Below are 15,891 nucleotides of genomic sequence, written 5' to 3' on the forward strand. Positions count from 1 at the left end.
CTTCTTTATCGAAAACTACGCTACTTCAGAGGGAGCCGTTTCTCGCAATGTTTTATACTATCAACGGCTCTCCATTACTCGTTACCAAGAAAGTTTTTATGCTAACAATTATTTTGAATAATGACCAATAGTGTCTACTGCCTTTAAGACACCCTGCAAGAACAGTGTTTCATATCCAACCAGGAGCATAGTTTTTTTTCATAAGTTCAGGATGATTCATTCGATAACTTGTTTGCCTTAACTTGCCATTTTCTCTCCCTCTCACGCCATTTGAGCATCTCATTCTTCTAACGATATTTGCCAACTGTTTTGCACTTGCCATCTATACACCGTTCCCTGCTGGAGATATCAACACAACCAATGAGAACCTGGTGAGTACATACTTATTATAAACTTTTTGTTTTACCCTATTATCAAGGGCAGAAATTAGAGGGTAAGATTGCCACAAATGTGTTTTTTCTTTTGGGGGGGTATGTTTTTAAACTTGTTAAAAATGAATCGGAAAATTCAAGATGAAAATCAGACTTTTCCTGCCTTTTTTGCAGGGGGGGGGGGGGGGGGAGTCAGAATTTTCTTTTCCTTTATGTTTTATAAAAAATATTGCTGTTAATGTTTTTTTTATTGTTTTTTTAGTCTGAGGGGGGAGGGGTGAATCCTCTTTTCCTTCAAATTTGTTTTCAGGCTCTGAAGGAAAGAATCGCTAGCATCCCCGCCCTAGACCCAGTAACTGGGGCGCTGTTCTCATTTTTTTCTAAATTTGTCATTATCGAAAATGAAAAGTTTGCGGGAAAAAAAAAAAGTGCCCAAGTTACTGGGTCTAGTTTTACCCATACACACCGATGTGTGTTAGCACTGTGTATTCAGTACTTTCCCGAGCTCTGTGATAAGCACATGGGCGTATAACTTGGGTGTGATTTGAACCCACGGCCTTTGCAAACGTACACATTCTGGCAAGATGAACCTTTTATCATTTGTGTAGGTTGCTTTGAGAACAAACTTGTTTTTAAAGGGCGCCAGACTCCAGACTCACTTGCCCTCCAGCCTTGGTCCAATTTCATAAATACTGCTCAACAAACTTCTTTGCTAAGCAAAAATTGAGTTGGGCATCAGCTAAGCAAGTTTATTGTACTTTCAATAAAAGCAGAAAATACTGGTCAACAAACGTCTTTGCTAAGCAAAAATTGAGTCAGGCACCACCTAAGGAAGTTTTTGTGCTTTCAAGCATAATTATGAAATTGGGACCTGGTTTTGACCAATATTGTTTTAGATGGGGGAAAACTACAAGATGTCCTCCACAACTACAAATCTTGATAACATGCGTCTCACTAATAATATTAAGCCATGAGATGTATGCAATGCATGCTTCTCAGCACAGCTTACAGTCTGCATCAGTAATGGCCACGACTCCCCTGAAGGTGAATTTGCCGCAATGAAGTTGGGTCCTTTAGGTCATTTTGTCTGATTGTGAAATTACTTCATGTGGCATGTGTACAGAGTTGTAAATGATGCATCTGTCAGTGATATTATGGATTATTATAAGAATGTGTTATGTGCTTGCGAGTCGCGGTGTACAAGTTTAATTTATGTTAAAGACACTGGAAACGTTTGGTAATTGTCAAACGCCAGTATTCTCACGTGGTGTAGCCCAACATCAAATAACAAATCTGTGTATTACAGGTCATTAAAAACCCCAATGAATTTTTCAACTAGCAAACCAACCTGTATAGTATACTAAGTTAAATTACACATATAAATGGTTACATATTCAAGGAAAACGCAGAATACCATTTTTGTATGATTTCATGTTTCTATTTGGCAAATCAAACTAAGAACTTGATGTCACAGCACAGGCTTCCTACTGGTATTTATTTTAAGATAGAAATATACAGTGTACAAATGGTACCAGTGTTAAATTCCTAAACAAAATGTTTTGAGGTGAAACATTTGTCATATTAAAATAAAAAATTATGCACCTTTAAGACCCCATCTACCTATCTAGGCATCAACATTCAAGGTTAAGTGCTTCATAAAAACACAACAAGCACATTAAATTAAATTATGATTAATGACCTTGAGAATATCTCTTCAAAAATTTAATGAGTTTTTTTTTGAAAGCCAGGTCACTTCCAATAAGACTAGAGAAAGAGCTAAACTGTTATCGTAGCGAATATGTTTCGGGATACCTGATATGGAAAATTTGTATGTTTTTTTTCCACCTTTAGTTTATTTGTCAGTCATTTCAAAATGTTTTATCAACTGTAATTTTGTGGATGTAACTTGTTTTAACATCAACTTGTAACTGTAGACACATCCTCGTAAATGAGCATTTTGTGATTTTCCGCTGGGCAACCCCTGGATCAACAGGGATGTGATTTCCCCGTCTTTAAACGGAATGCACTTTTTTTGCCCCCCCCCCCAAGAAAAGGAAATTCCTTTTTTTTTTTAAATCCCTCCCCCCCCAAAAAAAAGAAGAAGAAGATCAGATTGCAGAGAAGGACTTTTAAAACCAAAGATAAATGGTAATATTGGGCTTCATGCTCGCAAGTGTACAAGCTTGCATGCTTTTGGCGCCTTGCACCCAGAGTTCAGTTTTTTCCCCTCTCTTCTTAACAGCCTATCACATCCCTGGATGTGGAAGAAGTGTGAATAGCTTAGCACGAGGGATCACAATGTGGTAATGTTACTATTCCCTTGCATTACACCAAACCACCTCTAGAGACAGTCAAACTCACACTACGTAGTGTGTAATTTAGGAGACCGACAACGATAGATCAGGCAAAATGCACCACACCGCTAACTGCGTGCATCTCAATTACTGAATAATGTAGACTCAAGTAAAAGAAAGAAAGAAAAAAAAAAAAAAAAAAAATCCCGATGGGTTTGCACTGTTTCATTCGGATCAACGGTTGCCATGGCAACACTTTGATCTGATAGGGGATACCTAGTGTACTTGTCGTCATGATGAAAAATTAGCCAGTGCATAGAGAGGTGAAAGAATAAATAGCGTGTTTTTGTTGTGAGTGGCTATTCTTGAACATTGGGGACTTCTTGTTGGTTTATGGCCGGGGTTTCCTTCGTCATCGTAGTCAGCTGGAGGCATTCCTCCCTTCTTATTGATTGGCGCTGGCGAGTTCTAAAAAGCAAGCCTGATCCCTATCTCCACTGCAGAAAATACCAAATCACTTGAGTTTACCTTATCAGTGTGTCTGTGGTTTAATTGAAACATTTATTGCTTGGAATAGTCACAGTCAAAGTCAACGAGGAAGGCCTACGGGTTTAACAAATTGCTGCTGCTTGAAGAAGAAGAATAAGCCAGCAGTTATAATAGTTTAAAGGAACGTTACAGAATTGGTAAGAAACAAAAGTCGTGAAGATCACAGATTTACATCAAACTTATACGGTCGAATGATGATGATAGTAGAAAACATCCCTTGAAATATTTCTGTCTGAAATTTCATATATGATGAGAGAAAAAAGTAATCTAATTTCGCGTTTTGAGTTTATCGCTCAGTCAGCGATTTATTCATTTTTTGTTTTGGCATCAATGCAATGCAAAATTTGTAATCGGTTTTTCACTATTCTCTCGTGACCCAGATGGCCGATCGATCTCAAACTTCTACAGGTTTGTCAGTTTATGTATATTGTGGGTTACATAGAGTGCTCACACTGCCAGTTATTTTTTTGCTAGCAAAACCAATTCTGTAATGTTCATTTAAAACATACAGGACAAATACTACACACATGGAAATTGAAATCCTTCAGGGGCAAACAAATTGACAACAATTATTGACAAATTAATTTTTTTGTTTAGGAACTTCAACTTTTGTATGATATCTTTGGTTTTCAAGCCTTACACCAATTCAATGAAGGGTTGGAACAATACATTTATATTATTAAAATAAAAGTTAATAATAATAACATGGTATGGGGTGAAGAAATTTCTCTGCTGGAAAAAAAATCTCTATACCCTACAAAGACGGGAGTGTGGTGCATCAGCAGCTTAATGAAATTAAAATGCTAATTCTAGAAACAAAATTCATACATTCAAAGTGGTATGAGATCATAGTGAAATAACAAGGAGTTATGAGCTAGTCATATGAGCACAATCCCATTTTGATTGGTTTATCCTGACCTTTTTCCTTCATTGTTGATGGCATGGGATCATTAGTGTAATGAAGCGTAACTACAATGAAGGTTTTTTTAAGTGAGCTGGTGGATGTTCATTTCTATGTTGTCAACTGGTTTATTATATAGAGTTCTGGTTCGTCGTGTAATAAAGCTTATGCAGTCCTGTCGATTTCAGTTTTAAAGTGACGTGTCCTTGTTGATTTTTTTTTGTGAACTGTCAGAAAATAGAAATGTTTTCAGCCTAGTTGGTGTTAGTTGGTGCTGGTAATAATAATAATAATGATACTTATACTGCGATTTTTCCTTACCAAAAATTATCAAATGCGCCTTTACAATTAAATGATTACGATGAACTAAAACAATGACATAGTGAACAATCCATGATTAATAAGAAATGAGCAAATTATATATCAGCAATGTATTAAAACAATTATTGCACCATTGTTCATCGCATGCACAAGTTAGAATGATCAGGGCCCAATTTCATAGAGCTGCTTAAGCACAAAATTTTGCTTAAGCAAAAAAATCTGTGCTTAGTAAAATCAGATTACCGGCCAAGACTCCACTCAATTGTTATGCTAAGTAAACAACATCTAGATACCAGTCACAAGCAATGTATATGGCATACAATTTTGGCCAGTAACATGGGTGAAATAAGCAAGCTTTTTTCGTGCTTAAGCAAATTCTTTGCTTAAGCAGCTCTTTGAAATTGGCCCCAGGCCATGGTACAAATTGAGGTTGATAGTATCTAGAGGCAGTGGACACTTTTGGTAATTGTCAAAGACCAGTCTTCTCACTTGGTGTATCTCAACATATGCATAAAATAACAAACCTGTGAAAATTTGAGTTCAATTGGTCGTCGAAGTTGCGAGATAATAAGGAAAGAAAAAGCACCCTTGTCACACGAAGTTGTGTGCTTTCTGATGCTTGATTTCCAGACCTCAAAATCTAAATCTGATGTCTCGAAATCAAATTCGCAGAAAATTACTTCTTTCTCGAAAACTATGTCAATTCAGAGGGAGCCGTTCCTCACAATATTTTATACTATCGACCTCGCCCCATTACTCGTAATCAAGAAAGGTTTTATGATAACAATTATTTTGAGTAATTACCAATAGTGTCCACTGCCTTTAAACAAAACATTATTATTAAGATTCAAGGTCAACTTTTCACAAAAATCATGAATTGACTTCATTTTCAAAAGCACTTGCAGAGTAGAGCTTTTAAAACCAGACGCATGCTTACATCTAATAAAAACAAAATCCCTGCAATGTGGAGCGTTTTTTTTTTTTTTTGCATTTTTTTATTTTGTGCATTTTTGTATTTGGGGCATTTCTTTTATTTTGCATTTTATTTTTCAGAGCCAACACCCACCCCAAGAGATTTACAGATGGTTGTACTCGCAAGTTCGCTATTTATTTATAGTTTCTTCTTATTTCTCCACACCATGCAAAAATTCAAACAATACTTAATATATTTTGTGTTTGCGATGAATTTCTTCTTTAATAAAAGAGTACAAATCAATCATTGGAAAGTCACACACACAAACACGTGTAACTGTTTATATCTTGGCAAACCTTGAGGAAGTAGTTATTGTGATGAATTTGTTGCGCTTATTATGGTGTTCATTCTGACTACTTTTGATCACTATTGATAAACAAACGTTGACATTTAGTTTAAAAATAAAGCTTTCAAAAATACCAACTACTATTTTTGCTTTATTTATTATGTTAATTTTCAGTTTATGCATTAAAAAAGCACATTTCCGATAGTGGTTACCAATAACAATGTGGGGGTATTTTATTTATCTGCGGCAGAACCTCGTAATTTTTGTATTACCTAGTACACACTTAGTAGGAATATCTCTCTGTGGAATTGAAGTTGCTGGGTTAATAAGAAATGAATTCCAAACCTCCTGAAGAACTAGCGTGAAAGGGTTTACAGAGAAATGCAGGCTCAATTTAAAATACTGCTGGCATTCAAGGTTAGAATGATAGAACATGTAGATTCCCATTATACGGGGTACATGATGTAGACTCAATGACATAGCAGTAGAGAGTCGCTGAATATTCTTATGAATACCTTGCTGTGTGGCGGAAGAAGGACATAACGTCTGCTCAGGTCCGTAGTACAAATTGTATGGATTTCGTAAAAACTGCTTTTTGCATATTTTGAAGCTTCTGGTTTATGAGGTTTATAGACTATGAGTCAGGTCATCAAAGAAATTCTTCGGCAAAAAGGAACATTCGTTTTGTTGGGGGTAAAACACTCATTTTTTTATTATGACTTATTTTCTTTAGTGCGGGGATGTAAATGTACTTAAAGATATAATTACTGGAATGTTGGACAGATTGAAATCAATTCATTATCAGTTATCTGCAGTTTACAAATCGGAACTTTGTCTGTATGAGGGTGCAGGATTTATTTGGCTTAAAACTAAACACTGGTAAAGGAGTACCAATACAACAAAATATTATCTTAATCTTTGAAAAACAAAAACGAAGTGCTTAATTAATTGAATGGCTAGTTAAAGGCAGTGGACACTATTGGTAATTACTCAAAATAATTATTAGCATAAAACCTTTCTTGGTGACGAGTAATGTGGAGAGGTTGATGGTATAAAACATTGTGAGAACCGGCACCCTCTGAAGAGCCGTAGTTTTTGAGAAATAAGTAATTTTCCACCAATTTGATTTCGAGGCCTCAGATTTAGAACTTGAGGTCTCGAAAATCAACCATCTAAACGCACACAACTTCGTGTGACAAGGGTGTTTTTTTTTTTCTTTCATTGTTATCTCGCAAGTTCGATGACCGATTGAGCTCAAATTTTCAGAGGTTTGTTATTTTATGCATAAAAAAAAAAAAAGGTTTAGATACACCAACTGTGAAGGCAATTACCAATTACCAATAGTGTCCACTGCCTTTAAAAGAACTAGGCATTGTTGTTATGATATCCCCTCCAGTCCAGACCCCTCCCACAAAAAGTGTATTCAATTTGTAGTACTTGACAAGAGAAGTGCCCACACACACAATTATAAGAATAAACCTTATCAAGAACTTCCCAAAGTTTGTTGACTTCTGTTTTCCCGAAGTTTGTTGACCTCTGTTTGCTTGCACTGCACACTGCAGCATGTGGGCATTATGTACATGTTCATAAAACAGGACTAAACCTGTTGTACTATATAGATGATGTGACCTCTGACGTCACACTAAAACCATAACATGATTCGCGCGCATACCGCCGGGCAAAATCTTTGTGTTTTGGCAGCCAGCTCGAAAGTGTACGCAATCTCACTATGACTACGCAACTCAGTGCCCGGCGAAACATGACGTATATAGTGTTTTGTCAACAGAGGGCGGTTTGAATGTAAACATAGGTCACATCGTCTATAGAAGGCATATGTGCCAGGAAGAATGACATAATAAACACAAAGTTTACCAGAGCTGGAGTTAACAATAAAATAAAAAAGGGGGAAAAAATGTGTTTCATGAAGACTGCGTGAAAGTTTAGTCGGTTTTTCTGCAACTTTATAAGTAATAAAAGGAAGGTTATAATAAGCATGGGAATGGGAAAATATGTCTACGAAGTATTATTATTGAGGTTTATTTATTAACTGCACTGGCAGCCAATCAGGCCGAAAAAGTACATTGACAAGTAAAAATAGTTCGTTTGAAAAAAAATATATATATATATATATATATATAATGAATAGGGTAGATGGCCTTAGCTTTCGATCCAATCCAGTCCTTCTTCAGAGGCATAAAACAAGTACAAACAAATACATATCCATTTATAGAAAAAGAGAGGGGGAAAGGGATTAAGGAAAGGATCCAGAGAGAAGCGGGAAAATAACAGCCAATCAAATAAATATATATATATAAATATGTAATTATTTTAAGAGTAAATGCAAAAGTATAACCCTAGCAACAAAAATGTAGCAGCAATGCCATATTGTGTACCTGCAGTAAATTGATTTGTGTATACATATTGAACGAACACCCACGTCAGACTCGTAAACCAAAGTGAATTTCACTGTTTGTGTGTGTGTGACTGGTGTGTGACAATAAAACAGATAATGACTATCTTCAAAATGCAATAATACTGCGTAATAAAAGTTTATGATAGAGTTTAACATTTAAATATGCTGGTAATGATTATGCATACATGATCGACACTCTTTACTGTTGCACTATGAACTGAACCTAGAGAAAAATGATGCTGACATATTAGTCCTGCAGCCGATTTCACGAAATGCTAAGATTAATCCTATCTCGAGTTAGGACGAGTAACCCGTCCTTACTTAGGATGGGTTCAATGGGTCCTAACATCTTTGGATACGGAAATTAACTCGTCCTGAGTCAATCCTATGTTAGGAAGAGTTTGGTGAAGTTGACGGCAGGGTCAGCAGCTCTTGATTCTTAGGCCACATAAAAAACAAATTGTTGATCGTCCCCACCCGACCGTTCAAGACCCCCGACCCCATTCCCCCCCCCATGTCTGGATATCTCTTTATACTTTTACTGCCCAGATTTTTTAGCTGATATTTTTTTGAAAATGTACAGGTTTGAAAAGATGTTTAATGAACATGTTGGCAAAGCGAGAACAATTCTTCAAATATTTACTTGGGCTACACTTTTTTTTTGGTTTTCAGAAAATGTCATCTAGGAGTTAAATTTGTTTGACAAAACTATTGAAAACATAAAAAAAAACACAAACCCTCTGTTTTATAGTGATTGTGATGATTTCTTTATTCTTGATTTCATATTTGGCATATCAACAAAACTTTAAAAAAAAAAACACAAAAAACAAAACCTCCCTCCCTCCCCCATCCGCACCAAACAAAGATGATCAACAATTATTTTGGTCCCAGAAACATTTTCAGCTACATCTGCAAGCCATGTGAGTTTGATGAGTTTTATTTCAAATTCGAGCCCTGGTCGATTTCACAAAACTCATCTTATTAGTATTACTATAAGTGATTTGTATTGTGGCATATAATACCAATAATAATAATATCGAAGCGATTAAGATGGATTTGCACTTAAGATCAATCTTAAGTCTTTGTGAAATCGAGCCTGGTATCCCGTCTTCTATACACTGTTTATCTGCAAACGAAAAACAAGGGACCTGTCAGCCCCAGTTTCATCACATAAACTTTGCATTGGAGATAAATGTATCTAGCTGCATAATGTCTCTCAGTAGTGTGGTAATTAATATAATATTACAGCATTACATGTCTAGTGTGGTATCCTAACTATGGTACCCTTTACCAATCTGGAGTCTACATGCCATAAATTCCTATTTGTTACCACTACTGGAGTGGATTGATGCAACACACCTTAAAGGATTGCAAATTTCCAGAAATCTAAAACCACATTACATCTGTATACTAGACAGACAATCTTTGACAGTTCAACATACTATTATACACATCTCAAGCATCCATTCCTACGACACCCACACATACTACTGGACAAAATCTTTATGTTAATTATCGTAGAACCACGTCAACAAAACTAGTGTTGCCTGATGTGGCACTCTATATTGGAATAGCCAGGATGACTCTTTTAAATCATTAACCACACTCTTGATTTTTTACTATGACTTAAAACTTATCTTTTTAATTCCATGTTAAAATACTGTATGTAGATTTTGTATGAAATATCATGGAGGTAATATCGGCCTTGAAGACTGTCTTTACACAGGTTTATGGCATTTCCTTTTATGATGTAAGTCTGTAATTTTGTCTGTCCATCTATAAACTGGGAACAAATTATGTTGCTTCATCTTGGACCTAGATGTTACCATTTGTTGAATTGTTCACTTTGACCATTTTTTGTAAAATATTTGCATATGCCTATACTGTTAATTTGATTACACTGATCTGTGATTAAATGGCAGCATTGAAATAAACGTTAATGTATCACACATGTGCGTGAGTTTCCCATAACTTATGTATGCCTAGAGTTTTTAAAACTGTTCAACTGGGTTTGTTTGACTGATAGTTTGTTTTGGGGGCTTTTTGTTTTGTTTTGAGCGCTGGCATCAATCAGTCTCGCGAGCATGTTAAACCGGGGCTTTTTGGTTCACATCCCACTATGGTAAATTTATCTTTGTTCCACCCCAAATCCTTTGGAATTTATCCAGTCAGGTTCCATTGTTATTTGACATTCAATATGTTGCATACTTTCTGAAATTTGCATCAAGTTACAATTTTTAATCAAATTATAAATTATTCAAGGATGAGAAATTGTAGACTTTTATGTGAATTTAGACTTGTTTTTGTTTGCCTGATAAAAAACAAAACAATACCTATTATATTCTTCAGCAGTAATAAAGGGTGTATGTAACTTTTGTAGGACAAAAAACACAATGTCCACAGATTTACACTAAACTTACACAGTTTGAAGATAATGATAGTAGAAAGCTTCCCTGAAAATATTACGTGCTGAGGTGCTGTAGTTTTTGGGAAATGAGTAAAACAAACGTATTTTCATGACATTGTTTTACTCATTTCTCAAAAACTACAGCACCTCAGTAAGTAATATTTGAAGGGAAGCTTTCCACTATCATTATCTTCAAACCCTGTAAGTTTGATGTAAATCTATGGACATTTTGAAAAGGTACCCAAATCCTATAAAAAAATAGTACGCTCCTTGATCTATTTGATCTATAGCGCTGGGGATACTGTTTCAAGAAACTCCTTGACATCTATATCTCCAGGGGTTACTGAAAGGTGGCAATGTCATCATTCAAACAAACCTCTTAAACTGCATCTTATTTTCAGCACCGTCCTCTCCCATACTATAGAATTTCATACAATGGGTTTCATTGAAGAAAATCATTGAAGAGTTTCAAAATCCTTTTATCTTGCGTATCACTTACTATCAAAATATTCCTTAAATTTAAAACAATTTTTGTAAATGGCCTTTGCAAATTTGTTTTGTTTAAATCCTCACAAAAAGAAAAACATTTTAGAGATGTCTTGAAACTGACCTTGTTCAAGTTAAAACCCTTTTCATTGAAGACACTTTGATCTTTATATATTACTGGCGTACCTTTGTCTATCATTACAAAGGTTTCCTGCCTACTTTCTGACCATGATGGCATCTGACATTAGACAAGGGTTTTATTATGCACGTACTGACCACCGTCTCTCGCTTCTCTAAAAACATGACCACAACAGCATTAAGGCTTTCCAATATTGTTTTAGTTTACTCCTGAGACTTTGAGTGGTTTAGAGTGGCACTCGATGGTACTGACTGAAATTTAATAACGGGATTGAAACAGAAAGACACAAAGGAGTGCTTCTATTTTTGTTTGCAAATTTGCGATATTGTAAAAAGAAAAGAAAAAGAGTGATGCGATTTTCATATGATTCCATTATACTATGCAAAAACAAGAAAAAATACAACGTTTTTGAATCATAATTAAACTCTAGTCCATTAGAGCCTTTTTAAGCATAATGATTTGCTTTTAAAATTCTGCAAAAAATATACAGGACACCACCTTTGCTAATAACTTTATATTGCTAAGCATAATTATGAGGGGCTTAAAAGAATTAGTAGTGTTGAGATGATTACATGGCTACAACAAAAGATTTCAACAAGAGCAACTATAAATATAAACATTGATAGTAAACTTTTCTCTTGAAGACGAGCAGAGTATACTGTTTAAACGCCAAGACCAAACCGGCTCTTTTCAGAGCCACCACTCCTTCAAAAGAGATTTTACCCATGGTTGTACCCGCAAGTTTACTATTCATATTTATATTTATAGTTGCTCTTATTCTCCACACCATGCAAAGCTTCAAACACCATTTAAGCTTTCAACATTTTTCTAAACGCTGAATCGCAACAGAAATTTGACCAGTTTAATTCACCCTTTTTCAACGATTTTTGTAAAAGGTTGAATGTTGTTCCTGATGATGATTTCCCCCACATGTCCCCCGGACCAGATGCCGAATTGCCCTTTTCGCTGGCTCTGTGTGCTTACTAATAATAGATACACAACAAACAAGACACACAAGCTGCGTCCATGTGGTCGCAATATGCAGAACAAACCGATTAGATAGTGAGTGGCAGAAACAAGTCGGACAGAACTGCAGGTAAAGTTGCTGAGCAATATTTTATGCTTAGAAGCAGCTCTATGAAGTTGAGCCATGGTGTACAGTTTCACCACATTTGCGTTTGCTGTGCTTGGGTCAAATCTTTGATATCATGTAAGGTCAATGACCCTATGAGTGCGACGAGATCCATACTGACAAAACACTCTGGGGATACTTCAGCAAAAGATGACTGACAAAAAAAACCACTGAAGTTTCCCAGAATTGATTCTGTCTGCAGTCATCACACGCACTTAATGCTCCGGATATTTTGCCCTGTCATGAAAATGTTCGATGACATTTAAAAAGCTTTCAGTTTTCATAATGAGAGGCATGGATGAAGCTGCAGTGGTCTGAAGGACAGACTATTTAAAGTCTTCAATAATTTCCAATAAACTCTTGACGTGATTGGACATATAAATTCCCTTTTTTTTTCAGTTCTAAGAAGTGGGAGTCTTAAAAAGCTTTGCTTGCCTTCAGTTACAGTGTGCTAGCACCATTACAATATTGCGGAGGAGTTGTGAAGTTGTAAACAACAAATCCAATTACAAACTGGGCCGGTGTTTTCACCAGTATCCATTTAATTAGTGTTTTTTCCCTCCACATTCAAGTAAATTCACCACAAAGTGATGACACCAGAGAGATTTCTCTTGTTCATTTGGTAATGGTTGCCAAAGAGAAAGTGGGTGTACACAAACACGGTGCACAATAATATAAAAATAAAACACAGTGATTTGTTCTTTCAGGAAGAGCATAGACAAATCCGACGCGCACCAGGCGCGCAAGTGTTGAGCACCGCGCACCATTTGCTGCGGTGTCTTCAATGCCAAGATTATGCACAAAGACATCGCCGTTGTTAATTTTGTTTCGCCGGATTGGTCTATAGGCCCTTATATACCCAAGTGGAAATGTACAATGGGGTCAGTGTGAGTGGGTTTTATTTGATCTCACTGTGCAGTGGGTTCAGTTTGAGTGGGTTGTTTTTGTAACATTGAGAGATTAGAATGGATGCATTAAAGCATTGGACACTTTCGGTACTTAATTTATTTTTCGGTAAACATTATTGTCCAAAGGCCCACACTTCGTGTATCACAACTTATATATAAAATAACAAACCTGTGAAAATTTAGGCTCAATCGGTCATCGGAGTCGGGAGAAAATAACGGGAAAACCCACCCTTGTTTCCACACGTTTCGGCGTTTTGGACATGTGTTTACTATAAATCCGTAATTCTCGATGTCGAGAATTGATAATATTGTTTTAATGTTTTCTCAAAAAGTAAAGCATTTCATGGAATAATATTTCAAGAGAAGTCTTTCACCATTAACTTATGTAAAGCCTGTAAGTTATTTGTAAATCTGTGAACTGTTATTTTTGTTCTGTTCCGAAAGAGTATAATGGCTTTAAGCAGTGTTTTAAGGAGAGAAAAAATCAACAAGTTGGTCCTCAGCGTCTTCCACGTAACACTATGTTGGACACATAATTTGTAATAATATTTTCACAGTTGGCATCCGTTGAATGAATGTGATTGCACAACTACCATGATTGAACACATGTTCCCGAAAAAACAAAATACAAACGTTGAACACTAGAGAGTTTGTTATTTATTTAGTTGTTGTGAAGTAGGTTGATGTACTGTGAATTCTAGCCAATCAATAAATAGTCTGGCGATCACGATGCGTAATTCCTCATTCCTCGTTACCCTGCACCCGAAACCAGAGTATGTTGATGAATTATAAGATAGGGTTAAGGCTGTAACTGTAATGCAAAGTGCATGTGAACCTGGTTTGATATAATCCAAATCCCAAATGACTAGGCAATCAGTTGCTCGTTGCGTATAAATTAATTGTAAAACCTGCCTTATAGCGAGCGTGTTGTATCTGCTCTGTACTTGATACAGCTCCGGTTGAAGTTAGCACGAGTCAAAATTCGTCATGCCCACTCTTGTATTTTTGTTTCTTCTTGGTGAACTGAAAAAAAGAAAAAATCTCTCACCGTAAATTGATATCACCTCGCTGACAGTTCATTTTTGAAGTATGTGGGTGTTTGAGGTTTATATGTTTGTTTGTGAAGCCAGTTTGATATACAATTTTCGTGATCTGTGTCTAAATTGAAAAGATATCCGTGGTTGCTGCAGAACCTGATTTAATATATTGATGTATTGCGGGATGTTAGCCGCAACTGTCTAGTGCAATGTAGGGATGCTTGTTGATTTGTCTCATGCTAAGAACTTATGGGTCTAGGTTGTTGAATAAAACACAGTATGAATTTGGGGGTTTAGGGTTGTCGCTTAATATAATTTACTAAGGGAATCAATGTGTGGTGAAGAGGTTTTTTTAACTAGTGGTTTAATCCACACGAGGCCTGGTTCTTGATAATTTTACCGAGACGTAGTCGAGGTAAACTATCAAGAACCAGGCCTCGGTGGGTTTAAACCACTAGTTGAAAACCGATTCAACACACTTTGATTCCCATTCATAAATACCTTTTCGGTAAAAAAACATCAACACTTTGGGTCAAAAAGTAAACTAAATGCAAACATTAGAATTGTTCAAAGATTTCTTTCAACACAACACCCCTCAAGCTATGAAATGGTAAAGCCCTCCGTCGCCCTCGGGTAAACAACTCCTTATATAGGAAAGCTGTGCGCGTCACGCGTATCGCGTGATGTGGCACAACTGTCTTGGCCGTTGCTCTCGACCAATATGAATGAAGAAACTGTCTTGTAAGAACAGGTGCAAGGTCGGGTGTCACGCCCATGAATTAACACTTTTTACCGGTCATAAAAAAAGGTTTATACACACCCACGTGACGCGCTCTCCACCAATAGGAATAGCGAAACTGTCTGAGGTATTTATGAATGTTTTTTTAACATATGTTTTTATTTTTTTGTTTATGCAAGTCGCTAGACACACAAGGCCTGAAGGCCACTTCAAGGTGTGGGCTACAATTATTTTTTTCCAGAGGCCGTTGCCACCTACTCCTAGGGCTGAAACAGGGTTACCCCCTTTTACAGTCCATACGGATTATAAAGGAAGAAATCTCAATTCAAGTAATGTAGCCTAACTCAAGCTGAAGTAGCTTATTTTCTTCCATCCACCCAGGTAAAAGCATGACAGTTCCTTTCAGAACTGAGAAGTCTCCTGAATTTCAAAAATATAAAGCAAGACGAGGTTCTCAAAAGAACATAATCTACCTGGCAAGTAGATACCTGCAGTCACATGGTGTTGGCACAAACCAAAATAATGTTCATCCGTCATTTAGGTTAGGCCTGGGCAAATTATTTGAATATCCAGTTAATGGCGAAAAGGTTTTCCTATCCGTAACCGCGAATGCCTTTTTCTGTCTTAACCGGATATCCGCATAGGGCGCGAATAGCTATTTATAAACTGGATAGTTCTGCAATTACAACCAAGTAACCGGATACTCTTTAATATTCGAATAGTCGCGGACGTCGAGCGACAACTGATAGGAATGTTTTGTCTGAATCCTTATGAAATTTCTATTAAGACAACATAAAACAGCTTGAATTAAGTATTTAACTATGCTCACCTCCATGAAGAGTTAAAACAATGACATTTCTGACGTAATTTGTCCAAAGATTACAAAAGTTTTCCTTCACGTAGAGTCAATCACGATCAAACGAAAAAGCAAATCG

At 36.4% G+C, this 15,891-nt stretch overlaps 1 protein-coding gene across 2 annotated transcripts in view; it reads left to right on the top strand.

The window, feature by feature from the left end:
- Positions 1 to 271: 271 nt before the first annotated feature.
- LOC117306941 (voltage-dependent L-type calcium channel subunit alpha-1D-like) overlaps positions 272 to 15,891 on the top strand; it is a 110,263-nt gene continuing 94,643 nt past the window's right edge. For both annotated transcript variants that reach the window (XM_033791527.1, XM_033791528.1), the window contains exon 1: positions 272 to 371. The gene's annotated coding sequence lies outside the window, so the exon portion shown is untranslated. The remainder of the gene's footprint in view (positions 372 to 15,891) is intronic.

The sequence above is a fragment of the Asterias rubens genome, chromosome 2 (assembly GCF_902459465.1).
Source record: "Asterias rubens chromosome 2, eAstRub1.3, whole genome shotgun sequence".
NCBI classification, from domain to species: Eukaryota; Metazoa; Echinodermata; class Asteroidea; order Forcipulatida; family Asteriidae; genus Asterias; species Asterias rubens.